The following is a 23,204-nucleotide window of genomic DNA, read 5'->3' as shown; positions in this document are numbered from 1 at the left end:
GGCAACATAATATGGCACAGTGCAAGCAAAGAGGTGCCTTTCCTGTGTTGAAGACAATTCCTTGACACAGGTGATCAAAGAGTCAATAAGGGCAGGTGCTCTGCAGACCTGTTATTCACAAACAAGGAAGATCTGGCTAAAGATGTCAAGGTCAATGGCAGATGTAATTGCAGTGAACATTTTGTACAGTTTAAAATTCTGAAAAAAGTGAACAAGACATATAGAATCACAAACCTGTACTTGAGGAGAACAAACTTTGTCTTGTTCAGGAATCTTCTTGGCAGGATCCCATAGGAGTCTGCACTGGAGAACAAAAGGGCCCAAAGCAGATGGTTGACCTTCAAGGACAACCTCATCAGTTAGAGTGGGCTACACCAGTGTGCAGAAAGCTACACAGATATGGCAGAAGACCATCACAGATGAACAGGAGAATTTTGACTGAAGATAAGCAAAACCAGAAAGTACACAGAAGGTGGAAGCTGGGATGGGTTTCCTGGTTACTTCCTACAGAGGGATTGCCCAAGCATGTAGATATTAGGTTAGGAAAGCTGTGGTTCAGTTGGATCAAGGACTGTGAAAGAAACAAGATGGGCTTTTGTAAGTACATTGGCAGCAAAAGGCAGCCTAGGGAAACAGCCCACAGCTCAGTGGGGCAGAAGATGTAATGGCAAAGGACAAGGGAAAGGCCAAGGTCCTCACCTCAGTACCTTTATTTGCCTTGCTTTTTACTACTGAGGTCTGTTCTTTTAGACCTCCCAGGCTCCTGAGCCTACCAGCAGAGACTGGGGTGTCAGGCATTACCCTCCACAAGGGTGGATAGAACTAGGTAATTCTTAAGCCAGCTGAACATAGCCAAGTCTGTCGGACCAAGTAGGTTGTATCTGACTGAGGGTGCTGAGGGATTTGACCAGTGTTGCAATGAGCCTGCTCTCTCTTGTCTTTGAAAGGTTGTGGTGAGCAGCAAAGATTCCTGATGATTGGAGAAAGGCACGCACCCATCTTCAAGAAGGATCCAGGTAACTTGGGGTTGGTCATCCTAACCTCAGTTCCTGGGAAATTTATGGAGTTTAGAAGTTTCTTGGGAAAGTTACAAAGTCTAGAAGTAAACATGTGAAGGACAAGACAGTAATTAGGAGAAATCAGCATAGATTTACCAAGGGCAAACCATGGCTGACCAATTTAGCTGTCATCTGTGATGGCTGGCTCTGAAGACAATGGGAATGGATGCTCTTCACCTTGATTTTAGCAACATTTTCAATGCCGTATCCCATATTGTTCCTATAGCCAGATTTGTTGCAAATGTTGTCTGTGAGGTGAAAATTGGCTGCAGCACCGAGATCAGAGGTTTGTGATCAGTGGTACAAAATTCAGTTGGGGGACAGTGACTAGTGATGTTCCTCAGGGATTGCAGCTAGAGGAAGCACTGTTTTCATGTCTACATTAATGAGCTGGAAAATAGGGTGGACTGCACTCTCAGGAAGATTTCAGAGGGACCTTGACAGAGAGGACAAATGAGCTGACAGAACTTCATGAAATTCGACAAAGGCAAATGCTAAGTCTTGCATCTGGGTTGGAATAATTTACCATGCAGCAGTACAGGCTTGGTGCCAGCAGGACAGAAAGCATCTTTGCAGAAAAGGCCATGGGTAGGTCCTGGCAAAGAAAGCCATGTAAAGAAAGCCAACTGCATTCTGCAGTGTATTAGCAAGAAAGTAGCCAGCAGGTTGAGGGGAGAAATTTTTCTCCTCTATTAAGCACTTGTGAAACTGTATCTGGAGTATTGTGTCCAGTCTGAGCACCCCATGACAGGAAAGACATTGATGTACTGGAGTGATCCCAAGGAGGAGCTATTGAGATGGTCAGGGAACTGGAGTTCATGTGATTTATGAGGAGAGGTTGAGAGAGCTGGGTTTGTTTAGCCCTAAGAAGATAAGACTACACGGAGGTCTTACTGCTGTCTTCAGCTACTTAATGAGAGAGTACAGAGAAGATAGAGATAGATTCTTAATGGTGTATGACAATAAATCAAAATGCGATGGGCACAAGGTGAAGAATGAGAAATTTTGATCAGAAAAAAATAAATATAATGAGAGCAATCAAATACTGGAACAGGTTTCCCAGTTTGGTGTGGAATCTCCACCTTGAAGATATGCTAAACTTGTCTGAACAAGTCCCTGAATAACCTGATCTCATTGTCCCTGCTTTGAGCAGAAGTCCCATCCAGGCTAAGTAATTCTACAGTTCTATAATCACTGTTTAAACTAGGTTAGATGATTTAAAAATATTAAAAAAAAAAAGGGGGGGGGGCATGAGTATAAAATAAATATTTGAAGTACTTAACTTTTAATCTTAAGGTTTCCTTTATTGCTTGAATGTATAGCTTTGTTGTGTTTCTGAGCAACTAGATAGGAACTCTGAAATGCAGTATTGTCAGTTTATTTCTGGCAGAGATGACGAAAGGCATATGGGAAAGCACTTGTTAGGAGCTCCTGAATTTTCCCTTCTGACTTCCAGCAATGGGCTATATTCAAAAGTGTTGCAGATAAGCATTGCAGATGCTTCCTACTTTATCCGAATTGAACTGTCAAAAAAATCAAGGCTTGTTCATTATTTATCATGAGTCCACAAACAAAGCAAGACTAATCACACAGTACTGCATTTCTGAGCATAGTTTAGTTTTTTTCATACAGTTGCTAAAAGATTAGTAGAGTTTTTTGTATGGCAAATATTTTTGTTGCATAAGAACATCATTCAGTGAAAACCATTTTTGGCATTTTTATTAAAAGAATTCATGCCTTTATTGGAAGTAAAGCCAGGACCTTAATATCACTTTGCCATTTCACTGCACTATTTAAACAGAAAGAAAAAGCCCACAAAAACATCCCTGGATAACCTGAAAGACAGCCTGCAGTAAGCATTCTTAGTCGTTAGTAATTCTAGCTGTAGAAGCATATTCTGCTCCTATTAGCAATATCTGAATAAATAAACTCCCAGTGGTAATTAAGGCTGATTTGGATTTTAAAGGACGGTTGAGGTTTTTGGCTGGTTTGGCTTGTGGTTTTTTTTTTAAAACCATTGAACTGAGGAATGTACTCTCATCTGGACAAAATATTCCAATGCTGTTAATTTGCCAAGAATTCTGTGCTCCAAGAAAATACATAAATACAAACAAGAGGTATATATCACTGTGAAGTGCAAAATGCTTACTGTAACTCTTGTGAATATCTCTGTTTAACTGTAGTGATTATATTGTACTTAGTCTCCAGCCCTTCACAGTTATGCAAATTCAGCTTACTTTCTTTTAATGTGCCTGAAGTACATGAGCAGTGATACATTCTTACATTCTTTCAGTAAAGGACTATAAACATTATTTATGCCAACTAAGAGAAAGAAGTATTTATAGAACTATATTGATAAATCTTGATACTAAAGTAGTGGAGACATAAATTTTTATATGTTGTTAACTGCAACATCAACAGCATGCTGATAAACCTTACAGGGCTTGACTGTCAAAACTGTCAAAATTATAGCCAGGGACATATTGATAGATGTGTTGTTGTTATTTTCTACCTAGAGATAGACTGAAGGAGGTGACCCTTCTGTGGAATTTATTGTAAGGCTTTGCTGCAGGACAGAGGATCAGACTGTAGCTATAATTTTACTTCCCATTAGCTGTCAGTTGGAAATCGGTTGGGAAGATATTCTATTCACAGATTTCTTTATAAAAGGAACTAAAATTACATATTTGAGCATATTCAGTTGACAGTTACCTGAAAGTAATGACACGGTGGAGAGGGAATAAATACTTTGAAGCCCATGAAACTTAGTTCCATGAGTGAATGGAATTTTTCTTAGAATATACCCTCCATAGGATGAATATAATTTAAACATAGATGAAACAAGAAATAGTCTTGCAATTATACATATTAAAGGGCTAGTCTCACATTAAGTGGCATGGGATAATTTTTTTTAATGCTTTATTCGTCTGTATCCTGCAGTTTTCAGTTTGCATTATGTTGCTTAAAGCACTTGCAAGTGAATGACTTTCAGACATGACAGTCAGGGTGTGGTATTCCTAAGAATCCTCTAATAACTTCTTATAAAGTGGCTATTTCACAAATACTAAACTTGATTGATTGACTCAACTACTTTGCAGTAATCGTCGGGGGCAGGGGGGAGTTAGTTGATTGTTGGGAGGATTTTGAGCTCAACAGGTTATTTTCTTACTGTGCTAAATCGGATACATCCTATGTGAACTGGTAACCTCTCTGACTTTTGCAAGAAGAATGTGAAATTCTTTTTCTGAGCAATTTCAGTTACAGATGCAAAAGTCCAGCTGTATGAATCCAGGGCAATTATTTTTGTATTATACTCAGAGGTGGGTATGTCCAGCACTGACATGGATGTAAGCTGGGGGAAAGGAATGTTTTTTGGGATCAGAAGGAATTACATTTCTGGTGGAAATGGGGAATGCCATTAGAATCTGCCCTATGTGGAAAATTTAAAGTTTGTTTATTCTGTTGAGCTATAAGGCTAAACCCTGAGACTTGACATAGAATATATGATGATTTTCAGTGATCTTTATGGAAAGACACACCCAGCCTGTGAGAGAAGCTGGATCAAGCTGTGTGTTTAATTTTGAAGGCTTGGGGGTAAACTGTTGGTAAGGTTTAAAGACTCTGAAGAAAAGAAACTTCCTGCCTGTAACTTATGAATCAACAAACTCATTGTGCATTGCTACATAATATAAAGGATTAGAAAAGGAATACATTTTGCAGGTTAGATATAGTTTTTTTAAATGTACATTAATTATTAGGGTTACCTATGTAGGTATCTCTCTTCTAAGCACCATAAAGTTGCATTGGGAAAAGTAAATATTTTCTGGTTTTGTATATTTTTCTAACACATCTCCTTACTGGCTATTCAGGTCTTTGATCAACATTTTGTCCCTTCTTCTTGGTCATAAATTATCTATGTAATAACTTAAAAATTATCTGTGTAATAACTTAAGACCATTATTCAGAAAACCTCTTAAGCAAAAGTGGTATGTTCATGTGCTCTTTCTGAAGGCTGTTGCTGCATTAGAACATACACTGTGAGGGAGGATAGGTTAACTTCCAACTGCAGATTCAAACTGAAATTCTGTGTGCATTCAAGTTGCAACTGTATATTCAACTAAAAAGAAAACACATTGTCATGGTTCCTCCTCCTAACTTGTACACTGCTTAAATAGGAACAGGATGTGGCATGTCCATTGCAAAGAAAAGTGAAGTGATACAGTGAATATATGAGGAATCTCTTCTGTTCTTTAAAATGCCAGTTCCCTAACACTAAAATGAGACTTTCTACATTTTCACATCAGCAGGATTAGAATAGTAGCAGTCACTGAAGAACACCATGTCAAGTCACTGAACAATCTTGCTTTGCTGATCCTTATTTTTCATGTGATTTTAGGATCACATCGAAAACACTGAATAGTGAATGGAAATTACAGTTTGATGGAAAAATGGCCAACAGTATAAAATAACAAGAAAAAAAGAAATTAAAGCAGCACTCAGAGAACTTAAACTTTTTAATGACTAGTCGAGTTTAGTTAACTATCCCAGTTAACTACCCTTTCCAGTTAACTATCCTTGCAGATATTCTTTTCTAGTAAACAGGCAAGCACTTCTTTAGCTTTAGCTTATGAAATGTTATTCAGTGATTATCTAAGTAATCTTTATGAACATAATCTTGAAATATTTCAGAGCTTGTCCCCTAATTTTTCAAGCCTGAATTGATATGAATAGTCCTTTGTTTCTGCATTGAAGTCTTTGTATATGAAATTGAAATGTGAGAATTTTGAGATTTTAGGTGTACAGTTTGTGAATTTACACAAAGCAGTTCTTTGAAAACTTCAGAGAGTTGAAGAACCCTTTTTAAAAAGATTTTTCCCTGCTATATAGACAAAAGTGATCATATTTCATTCTTGGGTATCAGAACAACATTTTTGTACAAAATATTCTCTCAACAGAACAATTGTACATTTGAGATTGGAAGAATTTTAGAAAGCCAGCTTTCACTGTGTGTGTTAACAAGTCTTTGCTCACCTTTTTCTGAATTCTTTGAAATAAAGCAGATCTTGTTTTAAAGAAAGTAGAGATTAAGGTTAAAAAATAATTATACATTTTAGACAAATTTCTGCTATCATTTAAACCAGTTATCTTATGAATACCGTATTCAGGCCATATGTTTTTAAATTTCCAAATTATTTGTAAATGACTCTTGAATTAGTATTGGATATAGCAACTCTAAGCATGTTTTGGTGTGGATCCTTAAATTTTTATAACTGTTACTTGAAAATGGTATGTGCTGTTCTGTTGGTAATAATTTGCTTATTCGTATAGATTGCACCTCTTTAGTATCAACTTACTTCTCGGTCTTTTATGGATATCATATTCATAGCTCTTTGATGTAGAAGAGAGCTATTACAGATGGAAAAAAAAATCACAAGTCTTTTGCTGAGGTGGGAAGGAAACAGAAACTTTTGAAATCCCAGGATAGTATCTCTAATTTCTGAGACACCGATTTTTTTTATTTATTTATGTTAACCCTGTTCAAATGTTACTGAAAATGATGGGAGGGAAAAGAGAAAAGAAAGACTTTATAGTTTGTAATGAGAGAGCAAAGTTCTCTTAAGAGAAGGCCAGGAGTGTTTGTGGTTAAATCTTTACGCATTTTTTGAATGTCTCCTGATATTTCACTGGGAACTGCTGTGTGCATAGCACCTGAAAGTCAGACCAGGGGTTTAATTATCAAAATACAGACTTGAGAGCATATAGTTTGACATAAATAAAATCTTGGCAAAATGTTCCCAAGGAGTTTATGTTCCTCCAATAAGTGGCCTTGGCATCCTTGAAAATTCCAGTTTATAAACTGTCTACCTACAGTTATTGACCTTTCTGAGTCTAATGAAAAATTGAATGATCACTGCATCAGTGAACATGATCTATACAGAAGAGAACCAAACCAAATCAAAATAATGAGTTTTTCTAGAAATTAAAGTTCAGGGAATCTTGCCACCTTCCACTAGTCCAAAGACAGAACACACTTGTCTGACTTTGAGCTTACATTTATATGGCCATAGAATATGGTTCTTCCAACTCAGTTTCCCTCTCTAAGGAAAATAAAATAAGGTCCTGGAGCTAGTTTTCCAGTTGCAGAGTGATTAGTGAAAAATAATCAGCAAGTGGTTGATAGATTAGATAGAGTTTTGGAAGAAGCTCCGTTTATGAATAGAATAGTTTTCTTGCATCTAAATTGTCTTAATCTCTAGCATTCAAAGCTTTTTGTTGTATCCTTTTTTTTTTTTTTTTTTTTTTTTTTCCTTTCTCCATCTTCCAGTTTAATTGTCTTGGATATTTCTTGGTGTGCAGGAGAATCTCAAATTTTTCACAAGAGCTGAAAAGTCCAAACTGACTGATTGTGCTGAATGTTCCATTAAAAGTGTCTTTCATGCCTCAGCACACATCCCCATAAAGTGAATAAATTGATTTCAAAATAAGAGAGCTAACTCTGTTCCCTGATAATTTTGTCTGAAGTAGAGACTTGTGCCTTTGCAAAGATTATTTCTGAAAACATAGCATTTGTCATCTCAGGTGTATTTGTGAACATGAAAATGTTCTTGAAAGTTATTAACAAATAGCACATAAGTTACCACATCCTCGTCAATATAAGAGAAAAAATTAGAAGAGAACAAGCATTTCAGTCAAAATTTCTTTAACTGTTTTCTTTAAATCTTCAGAAATTTTTGCACAGAAGAATTTTCATTTTTATCTTAACATTTTAAAACATAACCTTCTCATTTTTCTGATCTTTGATTACCCCTCACTTCTGGATGTTTTATTAAAACTCTGGTCAGAACAATAGTGGCAAATTGACACTTCTTGGTTACATGTATATTCAAGTCCTCAAAACCTTACATGACTGCTAGGCTGCCACTTTGTTTCTAGACCCGCCCCACTTGTGCCATTCATTGAGCTTATTCAGACTGTACGTACACTCAAGAAGCTGACTGGAGAAGAAGAATGGAAAGGATTTAACTGAACTTTCCGTATACATGGTGACCCTGGAGAAAGAGGAAAACAGGTTTTGAGCTAACATGTCTCTGTGACACTGTAAGCTGACATGATAATTCTCTTTTTTTTTCCCACTAGGATTTCAAAATTATTGATGAAAGATGCTTTCTGAGGAATATAAAAGGGAAATTGTTTTGATCCACTTAATCTGCAGCACTAGTTTTTACCTCAAATTATATACAGGAATAAATTTGTGTTATTTGGAAAGAATAAGTAGGAATCAACATCAGAAAAATCCTTTTGCCACAGAAATAGAAGATTAGTGAATATACTTAAATTTGGAAATTCTGAAGTAGTAATTATTGTTGCTATAAATCACATTCCTCAAAGACACTTATAGGCAAGACAGAAATTAGCTTAGAGAAAAATCCCATACTGTATTTTCTAACTCCCTACATTATTGTATTATAGGCATTCATATTGCAAGAAAATACATCTTTTTAAAAAAGTTTTCATGCTGTGGGCACTTTCACCCCTTACTTGCAAAAGCAGGGCAGGTTAAATAATTATATACTTATCTGTTGGGATTGTTTCAGGATGTAATCTTGTTCAGTTATCTTTGTACCACATGCGTGTTCTGTTTCAAGTGAAGATCTATGTTTTCACTTTGAGTTTTGAATTTAGATGTGTTCAGAAGCAAACAAAATATTTGTATATATGGGAAACAGAACTTCAAAAATTTTTAAAGTTTCTAAGGATTATTTGTGTTTAGTGAGTGGATCTGATGACAGCAACTCTTACTGCAAAAGCACACTGAATAACTCGTAGGGAAAGCATGTTAGATCTTTGAAAAAACATTTACACCCTGAAAGGAGCAGGCAAACATCCTCAAATCACAAAACAGTGGAAATCCCAAGACATGATAGTTTGTGATTGGTCCACTTATTGTGAAGTTCTATAGTTTCATTCTGTTATATACTATAAAACATCCAAATGTCACACCTCAATGAAAAATCCATTACAGTTATACTCCTGTAAAGCTAGCGGTTTAAGCGTGTGCCTGAAAATCTGACTGTGTCACAGAGATCCCTCAAGGTCACCAACAGTCACCAGGAGAGGGGCCTTCTTCTGTTGGCCCTGTAGTATCAACTTTCCGTGTTCATCCTCCACTGCAGCCCCAGACAGGCTGGAGGAGGTCTGAGTCTGGGGTTCTCATTAGGCTGTTCCAGGATGCAGTTTATAGATTTTAGACACTCAGGTAAGGAATATTTTGTTATCCAGTTGTCACTAATCAAACTCAACTAAAGTTAAGATAAAATTTAAGTACTAGCATTTGTCTATAGCATGCAAAATAGACCATACAGTTTAAAATATTTTTAGGCTAAATAATGAAGTGAAAGACATTACAGTTAACCTTGCTGCACAAGTCTTATGTCAAATCATCTGTTCCTCCCTCGAGTTGATTTTATGTCCATGCTGTTAGGATGGCAGTCTTGGAAAGATGGAAGTCTTTCTGCTTGCCTTAAACCTCAGATTACACTTGCTCAGACACCTTTGTAAGATAATTTACAAAGCACCCTTGGTGGCCTCTTGCATTTCCTTGTGTAAGGTCTTTCATTAGATGTTACATTCTGTAGCAACCTGTACTTTAAAATTGTGTGTGTTACAAAGATCTCTGTAGGATAACCGAATGGTAACATACAACATTTGACTGAGACCAGATATGTAACATGCTGAGATCACCCATTTATAATTTTTTTCCCCTCCCTAAACATGTGAAAGTATGCTAACAGGAACACAGGAAACAGCAGCAAGTGTTCATGATGTGTGAAAGTCTGTAAAAAAGTTGGTAAAGAAATTACCAGTTTGTGTATCTTTATTGGCATTACTGCTGAGAAACTTCTACCAGAAAGTGTTAGGATGTCTAATTCTGAATAATTTACACAGACAGCTTGAACATTTTGGTTGGATTACTAACTGTACTATTGTCAAATATGTTTACATATCTCTTCGTTGGTGCAAGATTTTCTTGAAGCTGGAACGTCTGTAATATGGGGAAATCATTCAGTTCAGCCATATAGTCTATTTCTCATTAAGGGTCCACATCATCAGAGCTGTATAGAAGATTTTCCCTGTGGAGGTAGACTGCACATTTAGTTTATAATTTCTGTATCAAGAGAGCGCATATGCTTAGTCCCTAAATTGAGCAGCACTGGCTCTTGAAAGGTAAAGCTAAGTGATGGGGTTACATGAATCATTATATCCATTAGCATTCATTGCCCGAGGGGTTCTGGTCACTTGAAAACTTTCAGTGTGTGACAGAAACCCGAAGAGCGGCAGGAACCAAGATTATCTGCCTGTCTTTGAATTCAAGCAAGATACAGCTGACTGTACAAGGAACCAGCTAGCAGAGTTGGTTGCAATACATACTTCACTGCACCTGCCTCAGTGAATTAGGCCCTATATATTTATTTTTGTGAATGATCTGTCATTGGTGTGGACATATTCCTCCTCAGATGCAGGACTTGGTGTTTCTTCCTGTTGAACTTCCTGAGATTCTGATCTGCCCATTTCTCCAGCCTCTCCAGTTCTCCTGAGTGGCAGCACACTCATCTGGTGCATCAGTCACCCCTCCACCGCCACCCCCTGTCCCCCAGTTTTATATATTATCTGTAATCTTCCTTGAGAGTGCACTCTGTCCTGTTTTTCAGGTCATTAACAAAAATGCCAATAGTACTGACCCCTGTATTGACATCTGGGGTACAACACTGGCCTCCAGCTGGACTCTGTACTACTTATCACAGTCCTCTCTGCCTGGCTAGTCAGGCAGTTTTCAGTCCACCTTACTGCACTTACCTAACCCATCCTTCATCAACTTGTCTATGAGGATGATCCAGGAGGCAGTGTCAAAAGTCTCCCTAAAGCTGAAGTAGACAACATTCACTGCTCTCCCCTCACCCACCAAGCTAGTCACCTCATTACTGAAGGCAATCAGGTTGGTTAACCATCATTTCCCCTTCATAAATCCATGCTGACTATCCTGATCATTTTCTTGTCCTTCATATCCCTGGAAATAGTTTCCAGGATTAGATCTCTATCACCATCCCAGTGATTGAGGTGAGGTTGACCAGCCCATAGTTTCCTGGATTCTTGTCCTTCTTGAAGATATGAGTGACATTTGCTTTCTTCCAGTCTTCAGGAACCTCTCCTGATTGCCACAAGCTTTCAAAGGTAATTGAGTGGCCTCACAATGACATCAGTCAGCTCCCTCAGTACTCAGGGGTGCTTCCTGTCAGGCTTCATGGACTTACGTAGGTCCAGATTGTTTAAAAGTTCCCTAACCTGATTCTCCTCCATGAAGGGTGTCTTCCTTACTCCAGACTTTGCCACTGGCCTAAGGGACCTGTGATTCCTGAAGGCCAGTCTTTCCAATAAAGACTGAAGTGAAGAAGGCATTGAGTACCTCAAGTCAAAACAATCAGAAACATGTTTGGCTTGATTAATTTCATAGACAGTTTTTGTAGACCTTTGCCTGAATTCATGTTAAGGTGTTGTGGATCAGTCTTTCCAGACCCTGTGGACTTTATATCTATGGAGTTAGGAGCCTGCCTACACCATGTGTTCATGCCTCAGTGTCATAGCAGGAGGCACCAAAGTAAGTTTCAGGATTCCTCAGCTTCTGTATGTGGAATGCAAACAGAGCCTGGAGGTTACGGGGCACTTTCCCTGGATCTGCTGTTTTTTTTTCTAGATACCAGAGTTTAGAAATGCTGATGTCAGGTGAGAGCTAGTTCATGTTATTGAGCTAATTTTGTTTGCTCTGTTTTTGTGGTGACTAAACACTGCTGAAAAGAGAGTTAGGTGGCTTATCAGCTAATTTATCTTCCCTACTTCTTGAACTTTACTGATTATATGTTATGCCATAAGTATTTTGTTAATGTTGATTACATATAAACCTCAGTTGCGGTTTTCTAAAACCTGTTACATATTTGCTTAGTAAATAGATTCCCCAAAATGATTTATATTCATTCTTTTATGCTTTAAATGTTCTTTCTTTCTCCCCAGTCAGTGTAGGGAGAAAAGCTGTGCACTAAAAGCCTGATTTCATCCCGGTCTTGCACATACAATCCATTTGCTCAGTGGGATTCCAGCTAAGTATAGAAACAAGAACAGCACACTGGGGAATGCATGCACCTAACAGAGACCTGAAAGCTTCCAACCTTAATCTTTGCTAATGGCAAATGATCTTAGTTACCTTACTCTGCTGCATCTCAGGCAAGAATCAGAGAAAAGTTAAAAAACAGCCTTGCTCACTTTAAACTTAAATGATAATATCTGTTCTATTATTTTATATTGTTATCTGTATGTTCCATTTGCTTGAAGACATAAAAAGCAGTGCTGAACTACTTTTTTTAATCTTCCAGGAGCTTTTCTGTTGACACAGTTGGAATATGAGTTAAAACATAACTGCTTGCTCTGATCAGAAATATGTAGCGGTTTACAAAATGTAGCACTGTGTGTTCTGCTCTGTACAATGAGCTTTAGTCTGTTCCTGTTGTAAGACCACTGTAATTACTGGAGCCACACAAGGGATGAAGCCTTACACAGTTCAAGTAAAGGCTTTGATCACGCACTCTCCAGTTTGTCTAATGCTTGGTCAAAAGATGTACTAAATTGCTTAGGACTTTTATTTTTTTTTTCCTTTAATCATAAGTGAAAGGAATAACCACATACAATGTTTGTTCCTCCCTGGTAGTAACTACTGTACAGTGGCAGAGGTGACTTCAGAAATAATTTAAATAACCATATCAGAACCAGCATTTCATCACTTCAATTTGATTCCTAGAAGTTGTTTCCTAAAGGTTTGCTCTGTCAGTCACTGTCAGGACTGATGAATATATAAGTAGCCTTTCCTTAGCAAGTACAGAAAATACTTCTGTTACTTGGAATATTTTCTTTTTTACTGTGCCCACATATTATAAATATTTTAGATTTCCAGAGGATCATCTAGGGTCATTCTGCTAGCAGAGATTATCATTATGTGTATTTGTAATTGGATTTGTGATGCTACACTGTAATTTTCTACAGAACGATTGGGAAAATATTAATGATACAAACCAGATGGTTAGTTCATACTAACTATATTCTTCACTAAGAACTACCAGAATTATAACATTATGAAGGACATCTGTAGGAATCCAGAGTATTCAGCAGCTACTAAGAGATACTATACATGGATGGTTTGAAATAAAGTAATTGGTTTCTGAAATCACTTAAAGGGCTTTTTATTTCTGCCTGAGAATAAAATTGGCACTGGAAAAGCTAAGCCATTTCTGGAGTTTAAATTTCTAGTCTTAATTATAATAATATCAATAAAACTCTTACACGATAAAGAAAGGATGCAGGATGAGGAAGGCAAGCTTAAGAACTGACAGGAATAAGCAAAGTTAATGAGTTGGTATGATAAATAGACACATTACATTTGGTATTACAACAGTGTCTACTAGAAATTACGGAGCATATTTTCATTTTAGAAAGAATAGATAAATCCCAGACGTCAACCCAAAAAACCTGCAGGAATTACCCTAATGTTTATAAACAGAGTTATGAACTAATATCTCTTGATGTCACTGTGAGTAGTTGAACATTCCTGCATTTGATTTAAATGGGTGTAGTTGCAGTAACTGATGGAATTTGTCATGCTTTATTTTGCTAGATGTCAAGAACATAAACACATTCTTTCTATTTTTTTCCCCAATTCTAGATCAATTTTTTAAAAATAAATTTCAAAATACACCTTATGTTATGTTGTACTAAACTATTGAAGGAAAAGCAGGTTACATAGTTTAAAAATGGTTTAAAAAATTTCATTCAGGCCTTTTTAATGCAAAAGATACACAACACTCTTTGGAATATAGAAGGTAACAGACATGTAGGTGGATGAGATCCAGCCATTACAGATTGAGTGTTAAGAGCCAATCTACCTATTGGGTAGATTGTTTAGCCCACTCTCTTTTTATCATTTACTGATAAAAAGCAAGCAGAAAATATCAGAATGTTGAAGAGAGCCCTTTCAGATTGTCGTTCTACAGTTTAGTATTGAACGAATTTGTCTTAGGCTCCTAAATCCATTGAGCTGACCTAACATCTTACTGCTCCAGGTGCTACTGATCTCCTTGATAACTCATTTTTTTCATTTCCTGACCAGTTCCTTAGCTAACCCTTTCCTTATGCTAAGCAGTTGCTCCCACAGTGGTCACACTGAAAAGTCACCAACACTTCTTTCAGCCCATCACTTTTCTGTAGAATGATTTTTATTCAATATGGTTCAAACTCAGTTTGTTAAATATATAAGTATGAGCAACTTCACTGCTTTAGTTGCTGTAACAGTATTGCTTCAAACTGTAGGTTTTGGGAGGTTTAGGAATCTTTAGTACAAAATTCTGTGTATTTAGTACAGAATTCTGTGATTCTGTGAAATTTGCATAGCAAAACATCAGTTGTGGTTTATTTCCTCTAGAATCTTACTGGGATACCGGTAAGAAAATAGATCTGTACAATATTGATACCACCTATAATTTCAAGGCAAAATAACAGACTAAAAATAAGAACAGTGTTAATAAACTGGTTTTCACTCTTTTGAAAACAGTGTCTAATTTCTATATATGACTATGGTTTTCATCTGATGATTATACTGCAATCCAGAAAGGAGAAAAAGAATTTCTTATATGTTAAAAGTTATTTAAATATTTTATTAAGTATTGTCAAATTACTCATTTCTGTTTTCTATTCTTCTTTAGATGAAAATTCACTGGTGCAATTCGTTTTGTGGGATGCAAAGGAGAACTAAATAAAAAGCAACAACTATTTCTTCTCCAAAAGATATTCCATTGTAACCCTTTGCAAAGGGATAGGGGAAATCAAAGGCTGCAGGAGAAATTTATGGGGGTTTTTAGAGAAAGTAAATTCGAGTTAGCTTTTAATTCTCTGGTAAATAAAATACAGAGTTTTGACATTCTATAAAAAGGAGTTTGGAATTTTTCATTTCTAATTAATGTAGTTATCAGTTGGAATGCTGCAAAAGCACTGGGACTGTAGGGCTTGGGATGCTAACAGCATGGTACTTGAAACTCTTAAGTTTCTAATTTTATTGCTGAGATTTTTTTTTTCTTTATTATCCTGTTTTGCAGAGTAATCAGTTCTGAGTATTGTCTCCAGCTTCATATGTAATCACTAAATGTTATTTAACAGGAATAATTATCATATTTAAAAAAATATTTTCCAGTGAATAGTGCTTGATATACAAGTTTAACTCACTGCAGCCTTTTTACCTCATCTTGCATATTTCCATACTGTGCTTTTCCCATTAAAAAAAAAGAAAAAAATATCCTGTATTTAAGAGTTGACATGAAAGCATTTGGATTGAACCAGCAGGGGAAAGTGAGCAAGGGAAGTTGAGACAGGCAACTGTTCACTCAGGTGCTGCCTGATGTTTCTGTGGAAGAAAGGGCTCTCATAGCAACTCTCACCTGTACTTTTCCCTGTGATCTCATGGCAAAACCGATTGGTAGCCCCATGGCCTTGCTTTGCCTCTTCTGCTTTTCTGTTGGTGGTTTGCAATCTCCTTCCCCTTTATCTCTCCATGAGTTCTAAAAAAGAGAATAGAAAAGTGTTTTGCCCTTTCTATTCCTTGACCTTTCTTCCCAGGTCACTAATGCAAAGTCTGTATTGGTAATATTTTATTTTTTGTGAATGACCCTTGGGAACCAGAGCAGTGGAACCACCACACCGGTGTCATGGTTTGTGCCCCCCTAACACTGTCTTCTGATTCCAACTGTGTTCATTCTGCAGGACTTGAGCACACACAGAAATGCCTAGCAGAGCAGCTGCACTAGCAGGTGTAATTCTGGAGATGAGAAAGATTAAATGAATTTGAAATAGATGAGGAAGGGAGATTAATTAAGCACTTGACAAATTACTCTGTCTTCAGAAAAGAAACATTCTTTTTTGTTACAGGATCTCTTATCTCTAACCTGAGGTTTTCTGCAATGCAAGAATATAAATGATAACAACACAAATTAAAAAAAATATTACTCCTTAAGAAAAATAAATAAAATATATTTTCTTGATAAAATATATTTTCTTGATAAAATTTTAATTGCAGCATTGGTAAGTTTAAAAAGAATATTAAGGAATTTGTTTCTGTGAAAATAAAGAAAAAACTTTGGAAAGTAAGTTGGTGGCTAGGTTTTCATTTCTGCGCTGGCTGGATATTGCCAGAGGACAGCTGGGGGCAGGGTGCACTTGGGGCAGGGTATGATACACTTGCATTTTCAGTACAGTGTGTGTGTTCACACCCACTGAAATCACAGTGCTCCTGCTCATGGTCAGCACCGCAGGCTTGGGAGAGAGGCCATTCAGTGCTGGCAGTGGCAGTGCTCCGCGCATGTTGGGCAGCCCAGCTCCTCCACAGTGGTTCATCCCCGGGCTCCTCCTGCTGAGTGGCTGCTGCTCCCTTGTTCATGGTTTTACATCGGGGTGGTTAGCAGGGACCTCACTGATCCTGTCACCCCCAGCCAGTCTCTGGCTTTTTCCACATCTAAAGCCAATAAGCAGACAGCTTGCTACTGCTTTCTAGTCTCCCACCCCAAAGGCGTTGCAAGGATGTCAAGTTGGTTGCAGTTAATCTGTGCTTCTCTCTTGCGCGTACCTACATTAGTAGTGTGGGCAGATGTTGTTCAGACCTCATTTTATCTGAGCACTGCTTTCAGCTAGGGTTTACTCCATGACATTTGGCATGCTGCGTTTTTCTATTTGTAAAATGGAGATAATGCCTGTTTTCATTCAGAGAATATTTCCTTCAAAAATACATTTTTAATGCATTTTCACCTATGCAGTGCAGTGGCTGTCTCCTAGCAGTGTGTAAGGAGTGGGTGTGCATAGCGCAACAGGACTCTTCATGTAGTCTCTCAGCATCACCACCCCCTGCTATGAATAGACAGAAATTTTGTAACTGGTGGTGGTCATTTAAAAGCTGTGTCTGGTGTTGACAAGAGGTATGAGAATGCCACTGACTTTCCTTTCAGAAAGCAAACTGTTCTTATTTCACATTTTAGTTGTGATAAGCTTTACATCGTGAAACAGAATTGTGTTTAATTTGGAGACATCTCTAACATACATTAGGTCTGAAATGATTGTTTAGACTTTAATTTTCTAAGACACTAACTGGTGTCTTGTAAATGAGATTTACTGTAAATCATCAATGCTTCATCATGCTGGTTTTATAGGAATAATTCCAGCACATTTGATTTGTGCTAGAATTGCAATTACTAATAACCGTTCAATGTCTGGTGTTAGCACCACATTACTTGCTGATACTGATAACTTTGGGGAATGTTAAGTAATCAGCAGTTATCATGTGCTTCAGAAAATATGTTTCTTACAGCTGTCTTTTTTTTAGTTGCGTTTTCTCCAATGGAAATTTTCAGCTTTTTTATTAAAAAACAAAAAAAAAAATCAAAAGCTTCTTCAAATAAGTTTAATTCCATACGGATGGGGCAACATATTTGGACTTTCAATTTAAAAAAAAAAAAAAAAGTGATACTAATATGGTGGTAGGCACAAACCCTGGCCAGTCCTTTAATACAGTAGACCAATGGAGAAGGCATTAGAAAAAATGAATTAACTGTTGAAATATTCATGGTTCACAGTATGGTGAAAAGATAGAAAATTGAGCTAATGCGAAGGCAATAGATTTGCTTTTTTAATATTTATTTATATATTTTTAATATCATTGCTTTTGTTTTTTTTTTTTTTCTTTCTTGTTGTCTAAAGATGTTATTTCTATGCCTCACCACAGTATTTTTGTGAAGGGATTTTATGTTCAGAGATTCTTATTAGCTGTTATGAGAAAAAGTTTAAGTGCTAATATCACTGTTACTTTGATTTTTACTTCCTCTGAAATTGTTTTTTTAGTAAAATACCCTCTCCCGTGGTTCTTTGAATCCTGACATGTGTGTGGGTTTTTTATTTTTGTTTCCCAGCAGCTAAAGAGGCAGTAGGTTTGATTTGGCAAGTCATTTGGAAAAGGAGGAGTGGAGAAGTGCCCTGTAACTGCTGAACAGTAAGTGCCTGTTTTACCTGCTATTTTAGCTGCAGAAGTAAGTAGGATACGCAGATGGATCGGTATGAAACTTTTATAATACTGAGAAGCATATAAAAATGTGCGCACATGGATGTCTAACTATTCTGAAGCTGAAATACTTTTTTTAAAAAAAGGCCAAGAAATCTGCTTGGATGTAATTTTGGATCAGGTCATGAGCAGTGTTGAGGTACAGAGTAAATTATTGAAAGCCAAAACTGAGAAGTGTGTTAAGTGACATTCTGTTAAATTGATTCAGATACTAAGTAGTTTTAAATATTCAGTATTGAAAGTCTCTAAAATTAGAGGGTGCAGTTTGGATGTGTGCACACAACTCTGCCCTTGGAAACCAGGAACTAATTGAATAAAGTCATGCCTGTCAGCTGTATTTGCATGCTACTAAAAATGCCATTCTGTTTTACACTATAAATGGCTGTCAACTTTATTTGCAGCATGCTTGTCTGTTAATTCAAATGCTTTTTTGAATCACGTCAGATCAAAATTTCTTTTCCAAACTGCAGGTGTTAACTGCTTTCTATTTCTCCCCAGGAGAAAATATCTCTGCAGCAGAGAGCAATATATAATAATGAATCTTACAGGGTAGATTTGGATGTGAGAAGCTAAACTGGTACACTAATGTATGAAGCTCACTTAAAAATGTTTAGATATATTTGCAAGTATATTAAGCACTTAAGCTGCTGTTTGAGGACAGTCACACAAGAAAAATAATTAAAATCTGTACCTAATATATCTTTAAAACCTTTACTACTTCAACAAATTAGTTGAAAAATTAAATTTTTGCTTTTGTTAGAATTGAAAATATGAAACCAGCTGAGGCAGTTCATAATACTTGGTTGTAGTTTTATTAGCTTAGGAATTATGAACATGGCTTTTATATATTGTAGTGTCTTTTGTTTATACACAAGTGAAGGGAAGGAGAGTGCCATAAGATCTCCCTGACTGGGACAAGCTGCTCTCTGCAGTTTTTTGAATACACAGAATCTTGGTCCTTTTAGAACAACAAACAGCAGGCTTGGGAAGCAAAGGAATAGTGTTGTGTTTTAGTGGAGTAGGACTATCTGGAAGCAGTATGGAGTATTTTTTTTGTGCAGATGTAACTGGGATGCAGATTGGACCCAGTCAAACCAATATGCTTGCTCATTGCTATCAGATACATGGCCCCCAGCTGTGTTCCTCCCTCTTTTGTGGTAGCATGTCTGATGCTCATTCATTCCCTTGGGAAGCCAGCTGAAGCACAATAACCAGAGAAAAACTGACTCAGTCAAAAAGCTGAAAGGTTTTCTGTCCATTAAGTGGGTTAGATTGAAGTGAGATGGCAGGAAATGAGAAAAAAACCAGAGGAAGTAGACTGCATATTTCAATAGCTCTGGAGTGTTGGAGGAAATCGTCTGTCTTGCCTAGCCACAACCTTCTTCCATCCATGAAACTTAAGTTCAATATCTCTGTCTCTGAGGGACTGCACACCTCCTCCTGCCATCTCCCTGGGCTTTGGGTGGAAGCTAACTTCAACTGCTGAATAATGAATACTGGTTTGCTAGAAAGGAAGGAAGGAACTGAGAAAGTGAGAGAATTGATAAATTACACACACTATAAGGGTTGTAGGCTGATAATGGAAGATTGGGGGTTCTTTTTAATAAATATTACATATTTTAGGAACGGCTGTAATAATATAGGCTATCTCCTGTGGTTGGTAGATGCATGACTTGAGAAGTTATCTCAAAACAAGTTGCCATAGGGATATAGTTGCATTACTGTGTTAGAAATCAGTGCCAAGGCTGTGTGTTAAACAGCAGCCATTGAACTGTAAGAATGAAAGAAGCAAAAATAAAAGCTTTCAATAAAATATTGGAAAGAATGATGAAGATGATAAGACTTCTAAACTCTTTGCCTGAATTTTGGGGATAATAAGAGAGCTGATGACCTTATTGTCAGAAATAGAGATTCTGATCTTAGGTTATTGGTACAAATCCTGCCTAGTTCAGCAGGATCAGAAGAGTTGCTACCTAATAATTTTTCTACACATTTGGTGCTAATTATGCTCTTGTTAAAGTTTTTAATGGAAGAGAGGAAGTAGCTGTGCTGTGGGTCTGTAGGATGTTTTCTCCTGTATTTCCAGAAAGACCTTTTCAGGACAGAACCACAACACATTTGAGTGAATTTGTGTCAGGGATAAAGAAAAGTTGCTTTGACATTAGTTATCTGGGGCCTTGTCTGTGCATATGAGAAGGTTCATGGTTTCTGGGAGTGTTAAATCCATGATGAACAGTGATGGTCTGTGCAGAGTGGGAGTATATTGACACCATTAGTACATAACTGTCACTGTTTTTATTTAAGAAATACTGATAAATTAAGATGAGCTGTTGCTATTGTGTGTTGATGTTATTCTGGTGGTTGGTGTTATTCTGGCATGTGTATTTTTGATGCATTGGATTTTATGGTTGAGTGTCAAAATAGAAGTACAACTGTCTCAAATTGTTTGCTTTCAGTCATTTATTTTGGTGTTGATAGATTGATGCCTTGTAGGCTGTGTCTTACTACTAGTGTGTGTAGTCAGCTCCCCTGGAGTCCCATATCCTTGCTCTCTGGTGAAAATGCAGTAAAAAATGAGTAAGAAAAAAGTGTGGTCACTGGTGCATTACTGTCGTGCTATTACTAAAGCAGCTGTAGTAGATGAGATGGAGCTCCATCTGTCTATGACTTCCTCATCTAAATTATCAATATTGGTTGTCAAGAAGTGATTTCTATTTTTGCTATTGATGGAAGATAGATACCCAGTAGAAGGTGGATTTCAGATATGCATAAATCGAGAGATGTCCCTGTACTTAAATTCCTTGTGTTTAGAGTGAGATACTGTATGTATATACCTAATTACATAAAAACGGTATGATTTTGGTTAGTTACAGTCCACATAATGGAAACAGTGAAGCGTAGAGCATGAACGGAGAAAAAAACACCAACTCACAAGATTTTTCTGTTTAGCTATGTAATTTTTTTTGGCAAAATTTTCTTATTGGCAGAAGTGGATTAGCTTTCTCTCATGTATGTAAGGCAAAAGATCTAAAGGGCATGGCAAAAATGAATAGGATGTATGCTAGAAGAAAGTATAGCTAGGTAGTGGACCTAATATTATTAAGATGGCTCAATGCTTTGCATCCATTTTTCACTATAAGCTACAGTAAATTAATTGCTGCTTTTGGGAGGATATGGAGATTACATATTTGAATGCTTTACTATCCGAGGTATTTTCAGTTTATCTTACAGTGTATATATAGTATATATTTATCGTTTAATAATAGAGTTTTAAATAGGAAAATTATGTAACAAATGTTCATGCATTAAAAGTTTTGTCTCCTCGTAGCAGGCCAGATTTCTCAGGCATTTGTTTGAATACATGCTGAAATAAATAGGGTTGAACTCTTGTCACTTAATAATGCATTGGTCTGTTCTTGACCTTTTCTACAGAGATGGATGGATAGATTTAAATGAGCTCTGAAAAATTACCTTACATGTGTATCAGTGTACATGTAGTGTCTGAGCACAGTGCAGGCAGCCATTTGCATTTTTACCCAGATTCCTGGTCATGTTGTGCAGCCCAGGCTGAGTCCTTTGCTGTCAGAGCTGGAGAGATGCTGTTTACAAAAAGTAACCGCTCTGATATGTATTCCCCATTTACAGACAAAAGAACTAGAAATATAAGCATCAACTAAGCAGCTATGTTAGAAGTATTTTGGGTTCCTGTTTACGTTTTTCCTTTTTTTTCTTTTTTATTCTATACACCTTATTCAATTCAACCATTTCTTGTATGATTTTAAAGTAAAAATTCAGATTTTGAAAGACGAGATCTAAAAAATAACCAAGTGGCACACTTTTTATTACTTTAAAGCTTGGATTCCAAACTGACCAACACAATTAATTATGAAAACACTTGTAGAAGGTAGCACTGCAGTTCAATGAATAATTCTCCTTTAAATCCTTTCCCTAGTGTTTTCCAAGAGTAATGTTTACAGTGTAATCTAATATTGAACTCGTTTTATTATTTCCTCCTATTGATTTAATTAACTGAGGTGAAGACTATCTGTTTTCATAAAATGTTGTAGAAAGTATTAGGTAAATTGTTACAAAACCTAGTGTAATCCTATAAAACTTTGAATTTACTATTTTCTTAACTCCATGCCTTATATTAGAAGGCTCTCTAGAGGGGAGAAAAAAGTATTTAACTCTGGAAAAGTTGAACAGATGAGTGTTATTTTTTACTCTCTGTTATTTAGGGAAAATACTATAAAATATTATTATTCTATTAAGTCAGTGTTGATTTAGAGCTGTAATTCTACAGGAATCTTATTTATTTTCATTACCTTTGGATTAAGTACTGAATGTGACATCCTTTATTGGATATTTACATCTCTGTGTGTATATGTATCTTTTTATGTGTCTGTTTACCTTTTCATGCATAAGAAATCCACATTATTACAATAATCATGTAAGAGCTCTTCATCTTCATGCAAGGGGCACGCATAAGCGTTAAACACCAGTCAGCATTGCTTAAATCTGACATGAGTATCTTTTACAGACTCTGTTCAGTCTCAAGATGTGTAATTCTAGCAATGTCAGCACCTCAAAATTCAGAGTTTTAGAAAGAAAATTAATATTAAAGTTTTAAAATTACAGCAAGCTGCATGATGATGTGTAGAAAGTGACTTCATAATAATGAAAAAAACTCAGTGTTGTTCTGCTCCTTTGAGAGAAGGGTCCCCTCAGAACACAAACAAACAAACATTTCATTGTTGTTTCTTCAGTCTAGGGTGGGGTTTGGGATGGAGCATCACTGCTATACTAACTCTAACTCCATCAGCCATTACCTGGGAATTAAAGATGTTCGTGACACACGTGTTGGAGTAGCCCCTTAGTCTCCTATTTGCTAAGTTCCTTTAGCCTCCTATGCAAACAATTTCTCTATCAAGAAGGAATAGGCCTGAAGCTTCCTT

The 23,204-nt window shown here is 36.8% G+C and overlaps 1 protein-coding gene across 1 annotated transcript in view; it reads left to right on the top strand.

The window, feature by feature from the left end:
* The window catches only part of CDH18 (cadherin 18), a 273,081-nt gene that overhangs the window by 45,261 nt on the left and 204,616 nt on the right, over positions 1-23,204 (top strand). The window contains exon 2 of the mRNA XM_074826463.1: positions 18,101-18,180. The gene's annotated coding sequence lies outside the window, so the exon portion shown is untranslated. The remainder of the gene's footprint in view (positions 1-18,100; positions 18,181-23,204) is intronic.

This window comes from Strix aluco, chromosome 1, assembly GCF_031877795.1.
Source record: "Strix aluco isolate bStrAlu1 chromosome 1, bStrAlu1.hap1, whole genome shotgun sequence".
NCBI lineage: Eukaryota > Metazoa > Chordata > Aves > Strigiformes > Strigidae > Strix > Strix aluco.
This window is presented reverse-complemented; position numbering and strand designations above follow the sequence as displayed.